Genomic DNA, 20,584 nt, shown 5'->3' with positions numbered 1-20,584 from the left:
CTGATGTGTTTGTGTCGAGGGATGCCAAGGACGATTTTTGCTGCTGTGTTCTTTATGGTTTGGTGTTTGCGGAGCAGAGACTTATTGATCCCAGCGTAGAGGGTGTTTCCGTAGTCCAGCCTGCTTGTTACGAGTGTGTGGGTGACGGTCTTCCTTGATTCGGGAGATCCATTTGAAGGTCTTTCAGAGGATGCAGAGGGTATTGAAGCAGGTGGAGGTGATGGCGTTGACCTGTCAGGTCATGGAGAGGGAGGTGTTGAGTACGATGCTGAGGTTTCGGGCATTGTCTGTGGGGGTGGGGGGCTGTCGAGGGTGGAGGGCCACCAGGAGTTGTCACATGCAGAGGTGGAGGGTCAGAGGATGAGGACCTCTGTCTTCTCTGAGTTGAGCTTCAGGCAGCTGCTGCTCTTCCAGGATGAGACTTCTTTCATTCCTTGCTGGAAGTTGAGTCTGGTGGTGGTGGTGGGTTCCTTGTTGAGGGAGAGAATGAGCTGTGTGTCATTGGCGTAGTATACTATGCTGAGGCTGTGCTGTCTGAGGATTCCGGCGAGAGGGGTCATGTAGATGTTGAACAGCGTGGGGCTGAGCGACAATCCTTGGGATACTTCGCAGCTGATTTTCTTGGGTTTGGAGAGGAAAGGTGGAAGTCTGATTATTTGGGTTCTGCCGGCGAGGAAGGAGCGGTGCCTGTTGAGAGCGGTTCCCTGTATGCCAGCTTCCTGGAGTCTGGTGGTGAGAGTGCGGTGGGAGACGGTGTTGAAGGCTGCAGAGAGGTCGAGTAGGATCAGGGCTGTGGTGTGTCCTTGGTCGAGATGGTGCGGATGTCATCTGTGGCTGTGAGTAGAGCGGTCTCAGTGCTGTGGTTGCTGCAGAATCTGGTTTGGAAGTGGTCGAGGATAGAGTTTTCTTCGATGAACTTCATTAATTGGATGTTGACGATCTTCTCTGTGACTTTGGCAGCGAAGCCGAGGAGGGAGATGGATCGGTAGTTTTTGAGGTCTGTGGGATCTTCGGAGGGCTTCTTGAGTAGGTGTCTGACTTCTGCGTGTTTCCAGTTGTCGGGAAAGATGCCGGAATCGAAGGTGGCATTGATGGGTCCTAGTTCCGGAGCGATGGTGGCAGCGGCTCTGTGGAAGATGTGCAGGGAGCAGGGGTCTGTGGGGGCTCCTGAGTGGATGCCTTTCATGGTCGATGTTATGTCTTTGGTAGTGACTGGGGTCCAGGAGGAGATGGTGGGCTGGCTGGCTTTGCTGGAGAATAGAGTGGTCTTGGAGTCAGGTGTCTGGTCGTTGAATTTGTCCTAGAGACCCTTGATCTTCAGATGGAAGTAGAAGTCAAGCTTGTTGCAGAGGTCCTGGGAGGGGTTGATGTCCGTGGTTTTGCTAGAGGTTTTGGTGAATTCTTGGATGACGTTGAAGAGTTCCTTGTAGTTGCTGGCGTTAGAGAGGATTTTGTTCTGGAGGAAGGACCTTTTGGCGGATCTGATGCATTGATGGTATTCTGTCATGGCGTTCTTGTAGGTGGTCCGGTCTTCCGAGGATTTGCTGTTTCTCAAGTTCTTCTCGAGACGTCTGCAGGTGCGTCTGGATTCTTGGAGGTCGTGGTGAACCAGGTGGTCTTCCTGGGGCGCTGTCTGTTGGGGTTTCATAGGGGTGTGAGCTCATCTGCACAGTTGGAGATCCAACTGTGGAGTTCTTTGGCTGTGGGGTTGGCGTCGGTCGAGGTGATGGGGCATCGCGGTTGAGAGTGGAGTTGAGCTGCTCCTCAGTGATTTTGCTCCAGTTTCTTCATGAGGGGGCAGGGTGCCGGTTTGGGTGCCAAGGGTTTGTCGACGTGGAAGTGTACACAGTGGTGGTCCGTCCATAGGGTGGAGTGGTGAGTTTGAAGTGGATGTTGTTACCTCTTGCGAAGATGGGGTCGAGGGTGTGTCCTGCCTTGTGAGTGGGGGTGGCGATGAGTTGTTTCAGTTTGAGGTTGGCGAGGTTGTCCCAGGGGGTGGTGTAGTTGGGGTAGCTGAGGTTATCGAGGTGGAAGTTGAGGTCTCCGCTGAGTATGTAGTCCATGGAGGCGATTACGTGGGGTGCAATGAGGTCAGCGATGGTGGTGGCGAACGTAGTTCAAGGTCCGGGAGGTCTGTAGGTGAGGGTGCCTCTTAGGGTCAGTCTGGGAGTTGTCTGGATCTGAAAATGTATGTGTTTGGTGGTGGGCAGGCTATTGCTCGAGCTCGTGAGTCAGAGGGAGCTCTTGTGTATGATGGCATGTCCTTCTCCCGGGCAGTTGCGGCAGTCCTACCTCTGGATCTTGTATCCGTCTGGGATGGCAGTGGCAATATCAGGGACGGAGGTGGAGTTGGTCTAGGTTTCTGTGAAGTCTGGCGAGAGGGTGTTGAGGAGGTCCCAGATCTCTACAGCGTGACTGTGCAGGGAGCGTACATTGAGGAGGATGCCCTTCAGGGCTTCGGAGTTATCGGCGTTTGGCGTGTGGACGGTGGCCGTAGGGGTGCGGACAGTGGTGAAGGTCTGGCAGCAGTGATGGCAGGGGAACTGGCCATGGGTGGTGTTCGCTTTGGACAGCCGGCAGTTCTTGTTCCTTCCTGGGTGGACTGCGAGGAGGGCAGCTGAGTCGTAGCGGTGGGTGGTCGGGGATCCAGGGTCTCAGGCGCTGGTCGTGGATGAGCGCAGATGGGCTTGCCTTTGGCATGCAAGCGGAACAGCCATGCAGTGGCCGCCATTAAATAAGGAGGGGGGAAGGGAAGCGCAGCTGTGCAGCGGCAGGGGCCTCCAGGGCAGCAGCCGTGGGAAAGGGAGCAGGAAACAGGCAGAAAAATGACAGTACAGGGCTGAAAGCGGCACAACAAGACAGAGAAGGACCAAAAAAACGCAACAATAACACTAAAAATACAGGGAAAAAAATGGGCACAATGAGACAGAGAAGGCAGAATAAGAGGCAAAAATAACACAAAAAATGCAGGGCAAAAAATGGGCACAACACAATCCAGGCACACCACCGTCCAGGTAGTAACTCGAACCCCTACCTGCACCGAGCACTGCACAGGACAGCGGCAGCAGCAGAGCTGCAGAGGGAGAGAGCAGGTCTCTATGGAGTCTATCCCTCTTTTTGATTTTATGATTGTGTCACATCAATGCTAACCTGGCAATCCGGTTCCAACAGAAGCTCTGCTAATATCCTTACTTTCCCAAATCCACTGATAACCACGTAAGTTATGCTCTTCTTGTCAGGAGGGGGACCGGGTAAAGAGGAATGGGACAAGTTAGAAAAAAAGAAACACTGGACAGCTTGAATCTACCTGTTTTTACAGCTGGGGCCAATCTGCTCTGGATACGGCTTAAAGCTTGCCTCACTAAAAGATATAACACTCAAAAATGGACTAAAGACCTAATAAAGAGTTTGGCAGACATATGCCAAACTCCAAATCAGGCCCAAAGTCCAAAGATGGAAATCTTGACCAGACAAAGGCGTGGAAAGTATCCAACCAATGAGAAGATTGCAAATTCGAATTTTCCTGCTCAGAGCTTTACACTCCAAAACCAACAATTTCAGCTGGATCGTGTCCAGTGGCTATCCAGCTTCAAGTGGACCTCATTGAATACAGCCTTTAACCATGCCCCACTGAAGGATTTTGACTTACATAAAAAAAACTAAGTCAGAATATTTGACTGGGACCACCTGCTTGGTGTATTCAACCTATACTCCATCGCGGTTTGCCTTATATTGCGCCAAGGGCCCAGCCAACCAGGAGCAGTGATTTTTGAATGGAGCTATTTGCCTTAAATATTTAAAAATTCATACCGCTACTCCTCCTTATTGGATTTTTGGGGCTTGGGTGTCATTTTTCTTATTAATTTTTTTTTCGTTTTTAGACATTGGTTGTAGGATTTTTACTGAGTTGGGTTTTTAATTTCTCACTGTTTTAGTGATGATAATCAATTCACTCACTTTCCTATGTCCTAAGCCTTTCTGCCCTGTGCTTGGCTACCAAGAGTTGAGCCCAGGTTCAAATACTGAAACTCTGTGCTTGACCTGGCAGGATTTTAGAATGTATTGCTTGGGCAGGATCTCCATCCTCCCATATCTTCACACCAAGGAACTAAGGATATCTGCAGCCACCAAGAACTCAGAAAAGCAATAAAAACTTAAAATTTCCCCAAACCTAACTCAGACTCCCAGGTAAAATCCCTATATCAAACACACCAAAATGCTTCAAGATGCTCTATAGAAGACCTATCAAATGATCCCAATTAGTTATGCTCACAGCAGTGTTTGAATGACCAAGGAATTATTGGAGGACTCCTCTTTAATTCCCACAACTGTACTAGGAACAATAAGGTTTTGTTACCATGGACTCTGCAGGTGCAATCAACAGTAAAACCATACATATCATAATATTAACTTACATATGGTAAGTTCCTGCCTGCACAGCTGTGACTATTTCTCACGCTCTCCGCCACACACAAACCTGTGTGCTGAATACCAATGCAACACTTATATACTTCTTCCAAAAACCAAGCACTGCACCCAATGTTTTTCTCCCAAATAGAACAGCCTACAACCAATAAATTTTTAATCATAATCTCAAAGGTCGCCTTGGACCACAATGAAAAATTAAAGTGTTTCCATGTTCTCCTCAGTGATATCAGCCACTATATGAATTACATATACTGAGTAGATACTTACTCAACATTCAAGAAAGTGCTTTAGTCTTTGTGCTATACAATGAAATAAAATTAATCTCCTCTTATCAAATCTACGCCTCATGGTGCGTTCGGGTACGGACCGCTTTTCACCACCTAACTCCCATACTGTACACCTTGAATAGTCTCCCTATAGAGGACAGGCTTGCATGTTAACGGAGGTGTGCAGCATGCAAACTTGTACATTCTGATCTCTCTCATGGCCTCACTAAGAAATTGAAGATCTTTCGGGATATGCATCAACTTTAAGCCATGTACACTCTCTTACTTGAAACCCCTGTCTTAAAAAAAAGTATCTTTAATCAGTCTTTCTCTGACTATGAACCCAAGGTCTGCAATTCTAATCCACCTTCAACCAAAACCCCTCAACACACTACTTTAATTAAAAAAAGCTAAATCAGTTCCTACTAACCTACCACTTTACTTTACTTTACTTTACTTTACTTTACTACCTCTTCTTGCTAGTTTCTCATTGGAATGTGGAGCTTGACATTTTTCTGCTGGTCCTACAAGGGTCACATCTGGAAACTGCATGCATTTTTCTGTTGTTTTGTCTATTATGCTGGACATTTCTTTGGCACCACTTTATTTCCTAATCTTATGGATTCTCAAGGTATTTTGTATATAGTTTCAATTTTACACCTTAGTTTTGTTCTATTTAGATTGCAAAGCTCTATTCTGCTCATCCATTTCTAGTGATTATTCTTTATAATTCTCTATGTAAAGACCTCTGTTACTTATGAGCCTTTTACGTACTATATACAAATACTCAATTCGTAACTACTCCGTCTGTATGTGTAGGGAGGTGCACTGCTGCTGTTTGTGGTGCACCTCTTTCTGTGTAACGGAAGCTTGCACTGCTGATGCTCACGCAGTAGCCCTTCTGAGTGTCTTCCTGAATCCTGTATAAAGCCCAAAATGATTGGCATGGTCAATTATTGTTTTTAGTAAAGGAAGATTTAAAAATACACTGATCAATAACAGAGTTGTCCAGGTGATGGTCTAATACGGCACACCAACTGTTTGCCAGTTTCCAAAAATATCCTGATTGGTTAGTAACTTTATCCAATGAAATGTGGAAAAACGTGTTAGCATTGAAACAAAATGCCGCTAACTGATTCTCTAACAACCTCCTCAATAGAAGATGCTTTGGCAGGGCAACATCAAAGTGGTACTTGGCCTAGAACTATAAGAGTGTGTAGCAAACATACCAAACCGAGATAATGAACTACAGAGCCTGGCCCTAGAGGGAGGTGAAGTGCTGCGGGGTAAAACCACTTCAGCAACATGTTGGAACTGTCAAAGTAGATATACCGCTGGGTTTTTGAGGTAGGGAGGTTTTGGTATTAATTGCAAATGTTTAACTTAAAAAGGCTAATGTACTTCTCCAAAGCATTACTCTATTGAAAGAGATCATAGAACCCCTTGTGACACCGAGCGCTCAAAAAGAAGCCAATAACATTCTTCTCATGTTTATTTTTCTTTAAAGTAAAGCAGAAAATGTGCAGAAAGCTATTGGATTGACCAAAGAGTGTTTCTTTCAAAATGTATTCTAACTACAACTACGAAACTAGCAGTAATGCAATTGTATGTATGACAATGTTAGGTAATGTTTATATTGTATATGTATGTGTGTATATGTTAAATATTCTAAGTATTAAACTTTAAAAAATAATCTAAAAAAACAGAAACATGAAATTAGAAAATGTCTTTTCGAACTCAAGACCTTAACATCTGCAATTTAAGCACCCGATTGCCAAGTCATGCTAGAACATCTCACCACTTTTATCGGCAGGAAACTGCCGATAAAGTGGCGATAATGGGCTTGATAATATGCCCTTGTGAATTCCCATAGAAGCCCAGGTTCTGGTGTTAACCTGGGCTTCTATGGGAATTCACAAGGGCATATTATCAAGCCCATTATCGCCGCTTTATCGGCAGTTTCCTGTCGATAAAAATGGCGATAATGTATCGCCCATGCTTGATAATATGGCCCATCATTCTCTGATTTGGAGCTCTTTGCAGGAACGGTTGGTAGTAACCTTAGTCCTCGCAGGAAACCTGTGAGTATGTTAAAGGTAGAAATCATATAAAGCCTGAACTTTGAGGCAGAAAAAACTCTTTAGCAACTAGTTTGCAACTTAGAAATTTTTGGTATAAAATAGAATGACAAACAATAAGGTGAGGTCTCTAAAGTTACAGTTGGAAGAAGGGTAATAGGGTTGTGAGAAGTCGCAGGGTTGAGCGACTCACAACATTGCAAATTGCTTTTCTCATACCTTACAAATTGAAAACTTTATTTTATTTTAAAGCAGCTTCCACACAACTTCGTTTCTTAGAGAAATAATTGATTCTATGGTGATGGGCAGTGCAGGGTCGGTGGAGTGCAGCTGCTGAGAACCAGGCCACCATTTCTTGTTTCCTAAGCTCTCAACTCTGGTTAAAGTCCTGAATCCTAACCACATCCCAGTATGGCCCCATGCTGCCAATGCACCCACTTTCCACGAAGACGTCCCCTGCATGCTGCAGCACTGTTGCCATCCTTGCCTGCCCTTCTAGAACCCTGCCCTGCTGAACCCCCTGCTACCCACTCTACCAGCTCACCCTCCTTTGCTGTACCTCATACCTACATGAAATGAATTAACCTATGGACACATTAGGTGGTGCAAGATGTCTTGTCACTGATACATCCTGCACCATGAAATACAGAGGTGCAGTGGGATTGCATGGTTGAACTTTGCCTATAGCGAAGTTGACAACGTTTACTGTGGTGAAGATTTTGCCCTTCGTGAATATAAGTAAAACATTAGCACAGCTCTAGAATGAAAGTACTAAACACAAGCTAGAACTGAACAAAGTATTGGTACACCCATGGGTAATCACACGCTTTATACATTTCCATAACATAACATATAACCACTTAGTACTGGTGAACCTAGTATTAATCTCATAGCACATGAAATATTTAGTGGGGAAAGCAGTTTAATCTGGATGAATCTCATACTAAGGAAGTGAGTGAGAGTGGGAATGGTAATGGTAATGAAGTGGCCTAGCTAAAAAACAATTGTAACATGAATGGCTGCAGATTAGGTATGAACAATCAGCGTTAATTGGAATATTTTAATATTTTTGGGGTGAAACCTAGTTAGATTAAAACATCTTATTTGCGCAGAATGTGAAATCAAAAATAATGTGCATTTTTTTGGAATGTTAAAATAAGTTACAGTATATGGCATACATACATACATATATACATATATATATACATATATACAGTATATGATAACAAGAATTTACGGCTCAATAGTAAATGATCCAATCCAATGAATAAAAAAATATATACTTGAACGTCACTAAATTTGTTAAAGGTTTATGTGTTTTACCTAACCCACTATTTAGTAACTCCAATAGGAAGAGAGCAAACCGTCGACAATTCTACTTCTAAAAATAAATGTTGATGGACATATGGTAACAGGTGTCTGAACAAGAATGTAAATAAACTTTTTTGTTTATTCTTACTTCCTAAATAACACTTTTGAACCAACCACCCAGATCATTTTTAATGCTGATCACACAGTAAGAACACTGGTAAATAAGGTTAACTGTGCTAGGCATAAAGTAATGAAAAACGCCTAGGTGATTTAACAAAACGCTAGTAACCATGTTTGATTACAGACCCACTGTACTTGTCTGTGACACCAACATACATAGAAATTTACATTTCTCACCCATAAATCTGCTGTTGCAGCAGATTGTCAGTGCCAATTCAAATCAGGCTAAATTATATTTCAATTTGGCAAGTTGGTTGCATAAATTAAGTCAGTGCTTGACCATTTGTTTGCCTTCAAAAAGTCATCCTTTGATGGTCGTGCTGTTTAAGAGCAGTTTTGAATGACAGCTTATGGTACGAATTCAAGCTGGGTAGGAAGTTTTCACAGCAGATCATACAGATGCACTACTGAAAATATCAGATACCGGCGGCGTCATAGATATTTAATAAATAAATCATGAAATCAGAAGCCCCCATATCCCCAATTATACTTAGGTAAGTATTCTTCAGAATATATCACAACGATAAAATCGGAAAGAGCCGTTTTATTTTAACATACACATGGTATTCCCAGGTTTTCAACATTGACCTTATCTGACATTATACAATATTATAGAAAATGAAATTGATGAAAATTATTTTGTGTTACAGTTGTTTCTTGTTTCATTATATAACGCGATAGAAACTTCAATTAAATATGTTTTAATAAAGCAGCAGAACGACTCTCCAACATGCGAGACAAAGTTCAGTTATCAAATGGGTAACGCCTGGTTGATGATACATTCTTATAGCGAACATATCCAACAGCAATATTCAAAAACTAATTTTTCACAATGCATCAAACACAATTTCCTGTTGTTCAGATTGGAAACCTTCCCAACCAAAGATGGCATACCGCATTGGAAACAAACGTGGTGTGCTTCAAAGTGTAGACTTTGTGGATTCAAAGATGAAACAGTTTTGCTCATGCTGTGATTATGTCCCATTTTGGCGTCCATTCGAAGAACGTTTCTCAGAAGTGCATTCAGCTTTCTACAAATTCGATCATGCAAACAAGCTGCCTTCCAATCCCGGAACAGCACACACCCTCAACTGAACTGTAAATTGGTGAAACATGATGAAATATGCCAGCAAGGGCTTAGACTGTCCAAGATTAGGTACTAGCTCCTTTTGGAAACATTACTGCCGCTCTGCACACATTGATGTGATCATTTAAAGACACTTTATTGCTTTTTTGTACACAACTGAAATGATCACGAAAATAATCTGTCGTTTTAAAACTGGAAAATCGCAAAGTTTCAGCCTCTTGTTTGTGTTTTGTTCTTTACCACCTCCATATATTGTGCATTCCTCGTTGAATTGTTAATTCTTATATTTGACGGTGTGTATTTAATATTGCAATGTTTTTTATTAACTGAACAATAAAGTTTATATAGATATGTAATGTAGAAACAACACAGCAAACGTGTTTTACAGGTCTCAAACCTGCTTTTCCAAGTCTGTAGGGAACTCTACATATAGATGTATATTTGCATAGATTCCACAATGTTCTTCCTAAATGTCATACGAAATAAACAAAAACATAACAGTAAAAAATAAAATGAAAAATATGTTTGTTCTAGTCATTACTACAAAAGATGTTGCATACAGATGTCTCAGAAATATTATCAACTGGAGTCATATAAGAGATTGATATGTTCACTGCATAATTGACACAAAATGATGACCTGGTTCAAAATGGCGGTTATCCTGAGAGCCAATACTAGAACAAAGCTATACAAGCCATTAGAATGAGATATCCAGTACATTAATTACCAAAAGTAATTGAAAATGAAAAGAAGATATCTCAATCATGTGTTCATATAGCAAGTAATAATAAGATTCTTAGATGGATTGTTAAAGGGGGGCTGAAGCGTCATTGTGAGAAGAACATTTAAATGTGGATAATGGTAAGTATGTTATACTAGAATGTGATTACATTCATTGACTGTTTATTGGTAGTTATAGTTATAAATTGCAGCCACTTTTAGCTTGTCATCAAGAAAATATAATGATTTTCTCTCTAAATATATCCAAGGTATGAAACTGAATCCAATCAAATTATGAGTTAGTCAGGAATGCCCATGATAAGACTGAAAAAAAGAGAATTTGGTAACATTACAATAAAAGCTGTTTACATTGACAACGCGTATCTTCAAGGAAGATACCCATACCAGGACATACTACTCACCAACATGTTATGTTAATTGAAACTATTTCAATAAGCAGCAATTTCTATGAAGAAAAATAATGATTGGTACAATTCGCCAAGTACCAGGGAACCAGAAAAGACCTTATTGAGTATGAATTTTTGCATTAATTTATTTGCACGATTAATAAAAACCATTGCAATCCATTACTGAAAAGAAGTTTAAAAAAAGCATAATCAGCTCATTAGTTTCATTATGAACTGTGACAGTAGACAGAAAGAAAAGTTACAAGAGTTTAAGAGCGTCATAGTAGGCTAAAAAGGACTTAGTCTAAATCCAACAGAAGTAAAGTGTCAAGGTGCTGTGCTTCTGCTTAAGATGATATACCAAGTAGGGGTGTATGCTACCCAGTCCAAGCAACTCCAATTGGTATGCATTCTAAAATCGGCCCTTTGCTTCGTTACAATGGAAAAAGTGCATTTTCTTTGATGTACTTAGTGCGTGGTGAGTTCCTAAAGTGAAGTGCATTTGGCGTTTGTCACGTTTGATCCATTAATAAGTAAGGGAGGGAGGCCAATCATGAAAGTGGGTTGTGTGCGTGCTCCTATCTGAATCCAGATGATTTGGTTGAAGATTGTTTGATGAGATAGTCCGCCTTGAAGGGAACTATTGCAAAACATGCCATAGTTTCTGGTGTCGGACCCTTCATGCAGAGCAAAATTGCTTGGTGGCAAGATCTGATGCTGGTTGAATTAAAGATGTTTTGAAGATAGATTTTGTGGCAAGGTAATAAAAATGGGCAGATGCATAGTATATGCAGGAAGTCTTCCCAAGGATGTTGGCAAAGCCTGCACTTCCTTATAGGTTGGTGCCATTTTAGAAGGGCGTCGGGTGAAGGTAGAAGCCCGCATCTGGTTTGGAGCCCTTTTATTTTTATATACTTCCTTAAGTAGGAAGACATTTAAGTCTGTGCGGTGAGTGCCTTGTATGTATTGATGGTCATCCATGTATTGCTGCACTGTTTGAACTTTGCTTTGTATTCGCGCCAGGAGAGCTACTTGATTTGTTTGTTCAGTGCTAGCTTGGAAGTTGGTGAGGTAGTCTTTTTTTGCCAGAGTTGTTCCACCTTCAGATACTTCACTGACTCCGCTATTTTCTCCTACAAGGAATTTGTATTTAGTGGCATTTTTCATGCAATTTCTCGCATAACCAAGTTCTTAATGAATTTGAGTGTGCTTGCCTCAGCAACGATGCATATTTGAAAAAAGAACCCTCTTGTACCAATTTCTGATCCTGGAGGGGAAATTCTAGTCTGATTTAAGAGGGAGTGGTACTTTGTATCAGTAGGAAAATGAGACAGAAATCTTTGCTCTGTGCAATGTTCAATAAGCTTGCAAATTTTCTGTGGAAGATTTCCATGCTGTATGCTACCAATGATAGCAAAGCTGGCAGGTTGGACTTTGTAATGTGGTTGCCAGGAACTGGAGTGCTGAGATGTGTGATGCTGCCCTTTCTGTGTTTTTAAATGCATTCGATGGGACCAGCAGTCCAGGAGCTATACACCTGGGTGCTTGGAGTTTCCACTTAGACCAGAGGTCTTCAATCTGTGGGGCGCGACCCCCAGGGAGGTCGTGGAGTCCTTGGAAGGGGGTCGCAGATTCTGTCAGAGTGCAGTTCCTGGCTTGGGCTGATCGAGGGTGCTCACGGTGGAGGCCTAATTCACACCGAGGTGTGAAAAACATCAAAGCCTCATTAACAAGTAAAAGGAATTTTAAAGACCTGTCAAGTACTCGGGTTTGGCTGTGTGTGTGTGTCCCTGAAGCCATTTCGAGCTGGGGGAGGTGGGGAAGTGGGGGGGGGGGGGCAGAGGGCGGCTGGGGGAGCATGCTGTAGTGTAGCCCTTTGAGGTCAATGGATATTGCGCGCCTGGAGCTGTGGGTCCTGTGACACGTCCCCCGCCCCCATCAGGGAGGCACAGAGATGCCCTCCCATGATCGTGAAAGAAGGAAGAAGACGCAGAGAGATACTGACCCCCCATGAGAGAGGCACAGAAAAGGTGGGTGGATGAATGATGAATGGATGGATGAAAGGGTGGATGGATGGATGAAAGGATGGATGGATGAAAGGGTGGATGGATGGAAGGGTGAAAGGGTAGATGGATGAAGGATGTATGGATGGATAAAATGTTGCATGGATGAATGATGGATGGATGGATGTGTGAAAAGATGGGTGGATGAATGATGAGTGAATGGATCAATGAAAGGGTGGATGGATGAAGGATGGATGTATGGATGGAAGGATGAAAGGGTGGACAGATGAAGGACAAATGGATGGATGAAAGGGTGGATGAATGGATGAAAGGGTGGATCGATGGAAGGATGAAAGGGTTGAGGTTCCGTGACAATTGTAAGTGGTGTTTTCGACTCGCACGAATATAGTCGAGTCTGGTATCTATGAACCGCAAATGACGAGTTTAGTAAGTGTGCGCAGTTTCGCTGTGCTAACTTAAACCGTTCGTTTGTTATGTGGGTTTTTCATCTGTACCCACGGGTTCCATCTTAGATACGGCATCCATTTTGTCTCTTGCCCTCAAGTAGCCAGCGAACGGACGTTGTCCGCTTCGCGACCCTGGGACTCCCAAGATATTTGCGGAAGACACATGTTCTTTGTAAGTGTCTTTATGACGAGGGGGTCGCTGCTGTAAGGCAGGTGGCGCCGCTCGAGGCTCATCTTGCCGCACGGGCTTATTGTCTCAGCCGTGCATCTCATTAGGCACGTCCCTTTGATGCCTGTATCTCGTGTTTCCCGATACCTCCCCTTTTACACCCTTTCCGATCTCCCCACTGTCTCTGTCTTCCTCTGCACCTGTCTTCGTTCCTATTTTGATCTATTTTACTGCTGATTGGAATTTACTAGTGGTGGGAAGATGGGTTTTTACAGTTGGGAACCGCCAAATGTTTCCGCACTTATGTTCCGGACCTGATGTGTTTCAAAGTGACCAAAGCGACCCCTCTGGGGGATAATTGTGGGAACCGGGTTGTAAACTTTTGTGTATCATGTTATCCTATGGGTAAAAACTGTATAAAAGGAGCGATCCACAGAATCAATTTGAAGCAGTCTCCCCAAGTTGCACGCTGTGTACTTGTCGTGATCTCTGTGTTCCCTGCAGCAAATAAACCTTGAATCTTTGACGTCAAAGGAAGTGTCCCGTGTCTCTGTGACTTGTACGCCGGAGCAGGTTACCCACGAAGGTTTCAGGTGTTGTGCCCTGGCACCGCTGGGTCCAAAAGAACCCAGTCCTTCAGTTGGCGCCTAACGTGGGGCTGCATCAGTGGTACCGGTCCAAGCCCGACGATCGTGAGGAACTTCGTGTGAAATCTCCGAGGGAAGGTGCACTCGGCTTCATCGATCCTGTTGTCGAAATAAGTGGCCCGAAGACTTTTCCCGCGAAGATTCCCGCCTCCTGACGGCTGCGACGGACTGCTGCCCTGACTGTAGACCTGTTTTGGCGCCTGGCGTAGACCTTGGTATAGCGAGACGATTGACGGGCCTTCCTGGTGACGCCATCGATCTTTGAGTTAAGTATTTGTGGGTCGCTCCCAGAGTTCTTGGTTGTGGTTACTTAATGGTTGCATGGTTCCATTGCACTTGTGGTTCTTGGTACTTTGTTGTGTTGTTTGACGACTGCAGCCGCCAAAAACCGAGGGTTTTGTTCTTTGCTGGGACTTGGTAAATCCCGTAACCCTTGAAGTTTGTGAAACTCGGCTAGTGTGCAAGATGCCTGGTCGCAGTACTTTGTTCAGTTGTTTTAGACCTTGTGGTGCAGATTCCCGACTGGAGGACTCGTGTCCGATACCTCCGGTTGGGACTCCTACTTATGACTTGTATAGCAAACACGGGCTAGGCCCGATTACCTTTAACGATTATTGGATTAAATATACAAAGAAAGAGGGCGACCTTCGTTGGCCACCTCACGGTAGCTTCGAGGCGTCGATCTTAGATAATCTAGAAATGAAGCTGTTCGAACGTAAATCAAGGCCGGCCATGTTTGATGCCTTTCGGTTGTGGCGCAAAGAAGCCCGACAGAAAGAGATCAGACAGAATAAACGTAGTCAGCGAGATAATGTTGCTACCATAGTGAAGAAAGCCGAGCAGTTCCAGCGTGATAAGGAGGATAAGGATAAGGAAGTGTTTGAGAGACTACAGCGTATGACCATAGATAAATGTTATCCTGCTTTGCCTACGGAGTCGGATAAGACAGAAGAGGCAGTTGAGGATCCTTTAATGTCCTATCTTATGAAGTCGCCACCTCCGTACGTACAGGGTACCGCAGCTCCTGTGGTCCCTGCCGTACCTGTTCTTCCACCTATTGTTCCTCCGCCTGTTCCTCAACCTGCACCCGCTCTTCCGTCTGTTCCTGCTCCTTTGTCTGTTTCTATCCCTACTGCTCCTCCGCTTCCACATACTCCTGCTCCCGCTACTGCTCCTGTTTTGTTAACCCCTGTCGTTGCTACTGTTTCTACTCCTTCTCTTGTTAGCCCTGTGTCTTATTCTTCTCCCTCTACTCGTAGTCGCAATTCTCCTCTTGCGACTAGTTTCTTTCAGTCGCTCGGACCTGTTCATGGGTCTGCTGGTTCCGATGGTCCTCAGAGACGTAGTCAGCTTCCTGGAAACAGAGAACGTGTTGCGCTATATAATATGGCGATGGGTTGGATGGTAAACCCTCTTAGAAATCCACCCCGTGTTGTCCTCGAAACGTTTTGTCAATTCAACATACCAACCCAGAGATATGTGTTTGACGAAATGTGCAAGTTCCTACATGATCAGATAGCGGCCAATGCGCCTGACGAGGTGCTGGCCGCTCTGTCTGAACTTCGGCTTCAGTTCGCAACTGGACTGATAGTAGATACTAACGTCCGACGTGCTATTGAGCGGTTACTATCTTTCCGTCCCGCTCCAATACCTCATGCATTGTTTGTCGAGGATATTGAAAACCAACAAGACGAATCTGGCCAATATCCTATGCGTGAAGTTCCGCCGGTTTGGATACCAGCTGATCCTAATACTAATCCTGCGACATTGGCGCATTTCCAGCAAGTGTGGATACATCTCCCATGGAAACGATCGGAAGTGCTACAGGTGAAGCAATCTTTGCCCGATCCTCGCAAAAATCCTACTGGGTATTACAAGGAATTATCGCAGCTCGTAGATGCTACGATAATGAATCTTGCCGATATCGACATGTTGTTTGGCAACGTCGTACCGCAACCGGTATGGGCTAAGATTCGTCATCAAGATCACGCAAATGAATTAGGCGGTGATTGGGCTGCCATTACAGCGGCAGATGCTGGACAAGTGGCTGCTACTAAACCCGACCAATTGATTACTGCTCTTCCTCAGCGAATAATAACATTAATGAAGACTCTTATGCCAGCTATGAAGGTAAATTGGGACAAATTGTCAGCTTGCAAACAAAAGAAAGACGAGAGTGTTTCGGATTTCTTTACAAGGTTTGAGGAAGCGTTCATTGACCATAGTGGACAGGATATGGGTACTGAGGGTGGACAAAGGTTGTTTGTGGATAAATTTGTGTCGAATTTGTTGCCCGATTTGAGCAATAAATTAAAGAATTCGGAGAGTGCATGGGCCGTTTCTACCTCAGCTCAGATATTGGCTACGGCGCAATATTATGAGAATAGGGAGAAAGAGGAGAATGACTGTGCTGACAAAAAGACGAAAGAACTGAAAACTAAAGTGTTGTTGCAACAAGCGTATCCGCCGCGTTCTAATCAGAATGCGCCCCAACAGAATAGATCGCAGTCGCAATCAAATCGATCGCAGCCGCGTAATGATTCCTCCTCCCAAAGATCTTCGTTAGGGTACAATCAATGTGCTTATTGTAGACAGGAGGGACACATTAAATTCAATTGCCCTGTTTTAAATGAACGTAATAGTGGTAATTCGTCTAAAGGAGGCCGTGGTGGTGCACAGCAGGCATCACGTGGTAGAGGTCGTGGTGCTCAAAACGATCGCTCAGAAAATTCATCAAATTCTAATAACTGTTTCGATCAACGTGGATCATCGCAAGGACGATCTGCGCAGTACAATGTAGACGATTATTACGTCGATCAGGGAACTGACGACAGTAATTACTAGGACAGCCAAAGACAAGGAGAGGGAGTGGTATCAGTTCCGGTTGATCAGAGAGGGCCTTACGTCGCAGTTGCTACATCGGGCGTCGTTGAGCCTTTTCTGTTGGACACTGGTGCAGCGAAAAGTTCTATCATGCATTCGAAACTCCCTGGCGCACCTTTGTCTGGCTTAACAAATGTTTCCGTTGGATTCTCTGGCGCCCCCGTTAGTAATCCAGTTTCACGCCCTTTGCCCCTTCAAATTGGGCCACGTGAGCTTCAAGCTCCGTTGATTTTAACCACGGGTTGTGGCGAAAATCTTTTGGGCCTGGATTTGCTTAAACGTTTGTACGCAACTTTGTATTGTTCTCCTGCGGGTGTAAAGCTTACGTTAGGAGAGAGGGTAGTCTCTCCCATGTATTTGTCCCTCGATAAGCTCCCACCGGAATTGAGTTCTCTTCCTGCGTCTTTGTGGGCGACGGGTCCAAATGACGTGGGCCTACTTGATATCTCCCCTTATGTTGTTCAGTTGAAAGCTAATGTGCGATTGCCGCGTATTCCCCAATATCGTATTTCCCTTGACGGTGAACGAGCTTTGTTAGCAATCATCTATGATTTGATCGAGAAGGATGTTATTGAAGAGACTCGGGGAAACGTGTGCAACAGCCCTGTTCTACCCATTCTTAAACGTACTGATCCTTCAAAACCGCCTGTTTATCGCTTTGTTATCGATTTACGGGAGGTAAATAAAATTGTGGTTCCTCAATTTCCTGTTGTGCCTGACATCACGGCGCTACTGACTCTGATTCCAGCTACTGCATCATGGTTTTCGGTGATTGACTTGAAAAATGCGTTTTTCAGCATCCCGATTGCCGAAGAGAGCAGGGACCTTTTCGGTTTCTCTCTCGGTGGACGTAGCTTCCGGTTCAAACGCGCTCCTCAGGGCTACTGTGAAAGTCCATCGATTTACAGTCAAGCCTTGAAGGGTCAACTGGATGCGTTTCGGTTGCCGGTTGGTGCGGCCTTAATCCAATACGTCGACGACTTATTGGTGGCTGCTGATACTCAGGACATTTGTAAAATCGCTACGGTGTCATTGCTGCAACATCTCTGTGAGTTAAATCACAAGGTGTCACCTTCTAAACTCCAATATTGTTGTCAAGAAGTAACCTATCTAGGTCACTTATTGTCAAAGGAGGGAAGGAGATTGACCCCAGAGAGAATTGCAGCGATTGCGCGAATGGCTGTGCCAAAAACCCAAAGAGATGTGCGTGCCTTTCTAGGTATCACGTCGTACTGCAGGCAATGGATTCCTAATTTTTCATTGCTAGCGAAACCATTGGTGGCTCTCACGTGCAAGGATGTTTCCACTCCTTTACCATGGACGGAAGAATGTCAGAAAAGTTTTTCTGAACTACGTGATTCATTGTGTTCGGCTCCTGTGTTAGGTACCCCTGACTACGGTAAGCCGTTCATGTTATATGTTCACGAGAGGGAAGGTTGTGCTTTGAGTGTTTTAACGCAACCTTTTGGTGGTAAGCAACGTCCATGTGCATATTTTTCCTCGACCTTGGACCCAGTAGCTAGAGCATTGCCGAGTTGTTTGAGAGCAACTGCGGCAGCTGCGGTCTCCATCCGACAATCAGCAGGATTGGTCATGGATAATATGCTTACGGTGATGGTTCCGCATGCAGTCGATACTCTTTTGAATCGAACGAAAACTCAGCACTTGACGAGTGCGAGGTTGTCTGGGTACGAATTGACGCTCTTGGCAAGCCACATTCAGATAAAACGTTGTAATGTCCTAAATCCGGCAACTTTGTTACCAATTAGTGCAGAGTCAGATGAAGTAGCAGAACATGACTGCTACTTGAGGACTGAAGAAGAAACGAAAGGTCGAGTGGACCTTAAAAACACCCCATTGGAAGATCCGGATGGCACTCTGTATGTGGATGGGTCATGTTTTAAGTTGCCGAATGGCGATGTGACTACCGCTTATGCTGTTGTAACATTGAATACTGTTGTTGAAACTGCAAGATTGAATCAGAATTCTGCCCAAGCTGCGGAATTGATTGCTCTCACTAGAGCATGTGTGTTAGCAAAAGGGAAACGTGTGAATGTGTACACCGATAGCCAATACGCTTTTGGTGTAGCGCATAGTTTTGGACGATTGTGGCGAGAGAGAGGTTTCTTGACGTCGCACGGTACGAAGATACAGCATGGCCAGCTTGTGAATGATCTTTTGGATGCATTGACCTTGCCTACGCAAGTTGCGATTGTTAAGTGTAGTGCGCATCGTAAAGTGACGGATGATGTTGGTCGTGGTAATGCGTTTGCAGATGAGATTGCTAAGGAGACTGCCCGGAACCTTAGCACTCGAATGTATGTGACGAGTTCGGTTAGGTGGCCCACAGAATCGAGTATGTGTGAAGACACTATTGAGAGTGTGAAAGCAATTCAGAATGAGGCCACCGAGACTGAAAAGGCGAAGTGGAAAGAAAGTACGGGAAAGTTGGATGCGAATGGTTGTTGGATTGATTTGTCGGATCAGAAAAGATGGATGTTGCCTGATGCGTATGTGCTGGCCGTTGTGACAATGGCACATGGGTTAGCACATATTAGCGCGAAAGGTATTTGCAAGTTGCTGGCTGATGTGTGGAAGAATGATGGCATTACGAAATGCGCTGAACGTCTGGTGAAGAATTGTATGGTGTGTATAATGTACAATCCTGGCAAAGGAACCCCAACTCCTCCTGGCAGTTTTGCTCCTCCTTCATATCCCTTTGAGGTGATTCAATTGGACTTCATCCATATGGAGCGATGCAATAACCTGAAATACGTTTTAGTTGTGGTTTGCGCATTCTCCCGATGGATTGAGGCCTATCCCCTCAAAGACAATACTGCTTTGTCTACTGCGAAAATCCTACTGAAGGAATATTTTCCTCGGTATGGAATGCCTAGAGTCGTGTGGTCAGATAACGGAAGTGAGTTTGTTGGAAGTGTGATGAAGAGTGTGTGTAAGGGCCTTGGAATAAATCAAAAATTCCACAGCGCCAATCATCCCCAGTCAGCTGGATTAGTTGAGGGGTATAACGGCACCCTTAAACTGAAGCTAGCAAAGATTCAGGCTACGACTGGTCTTTCGTGGCCTGACGCTTTACCCTTAGCATTACTGTCAACTAGGGCGACGGTACACTCCCGAATAGGGCTTAGTCCCTATGAGATAGTGTTCGGCCGTCCTGCGAATGTGTGGGGGGTTCCTAGGCCAGGAATGTTTTCTGATCTTGAGTATCCAATGTTGATTGACTATTTACATGACTTGACTGCTAAACTGAGGTTAATTCACCAACAGGTTTACGACGCATTGCCGACGCAGACGGAGGGTCCAGGCCACCAGCTCCAGCCCGGAGACTGGGTGGTAACACGAAACTTTTCACGCAAGAATAATCTGGACCCAAGGTTTACCGGACCTTACCAGGTGCTCCTGGCCACGAGGACTGCCGTTCGTCTTGAGGGGCGTAAAAACTGGGTGCATGCCACCCATACTAAGCGAGTCCCTATCCCTTTGCCGGCAGACCCGTGGGTAAGGAAAGGCATTGCGTCAACAGAAACAGAAACATTGCCGGCGTTTGTGCCTTTCAGCGACGCACAGCCTGTTGGAGAATCCTCAGCGCAGCAGAAAGCCACTGTTGAAACATTGTCAGCAAAAGACTCAAGACCAGAACAATCAACTGATCAGCAGGACGCTGTCTCTTCAACGGATCCTTTGTTCGACGAGCAGACACGTCCCGGGAAACACCGATATTCCTTGCGATCTCGCACTAAGGACAAATAAAAATTTTTTTCTTGCTTTGCTGAAACTGACAACTGCATTATCCCCGTTTCCCGTGATCAGTTCTGAACTTTCGTATCATTGTGATTTGTACATATATTTATATATTGAGCTTCCTCCCTTGTATCTTTTTACTTCCACAGCTGAGAGACTTTGTGCTTGTATATACA

The sequence above is a fragment of the Lissotriton vulgaris genome, chromosome 12 (assembly GCF_964263255.1).
Source record: "Lissotriton vulgaris chromosome 12, aLisVul1.2, whole genome shotgun sequence".
In the NCBI taxonomy this organism is placed as follows: domain Eukaryota; kingdom Metazoa; phylum Chordata; class Amphibia; order Caudata; family Salamandridae; genus Lissotriton; species Lissotriton vulgaris.
The sequence above is the reverse complement of the archived record's forward strand: the minus strand, read 5'-3'. Positions refer to the sequence as shown.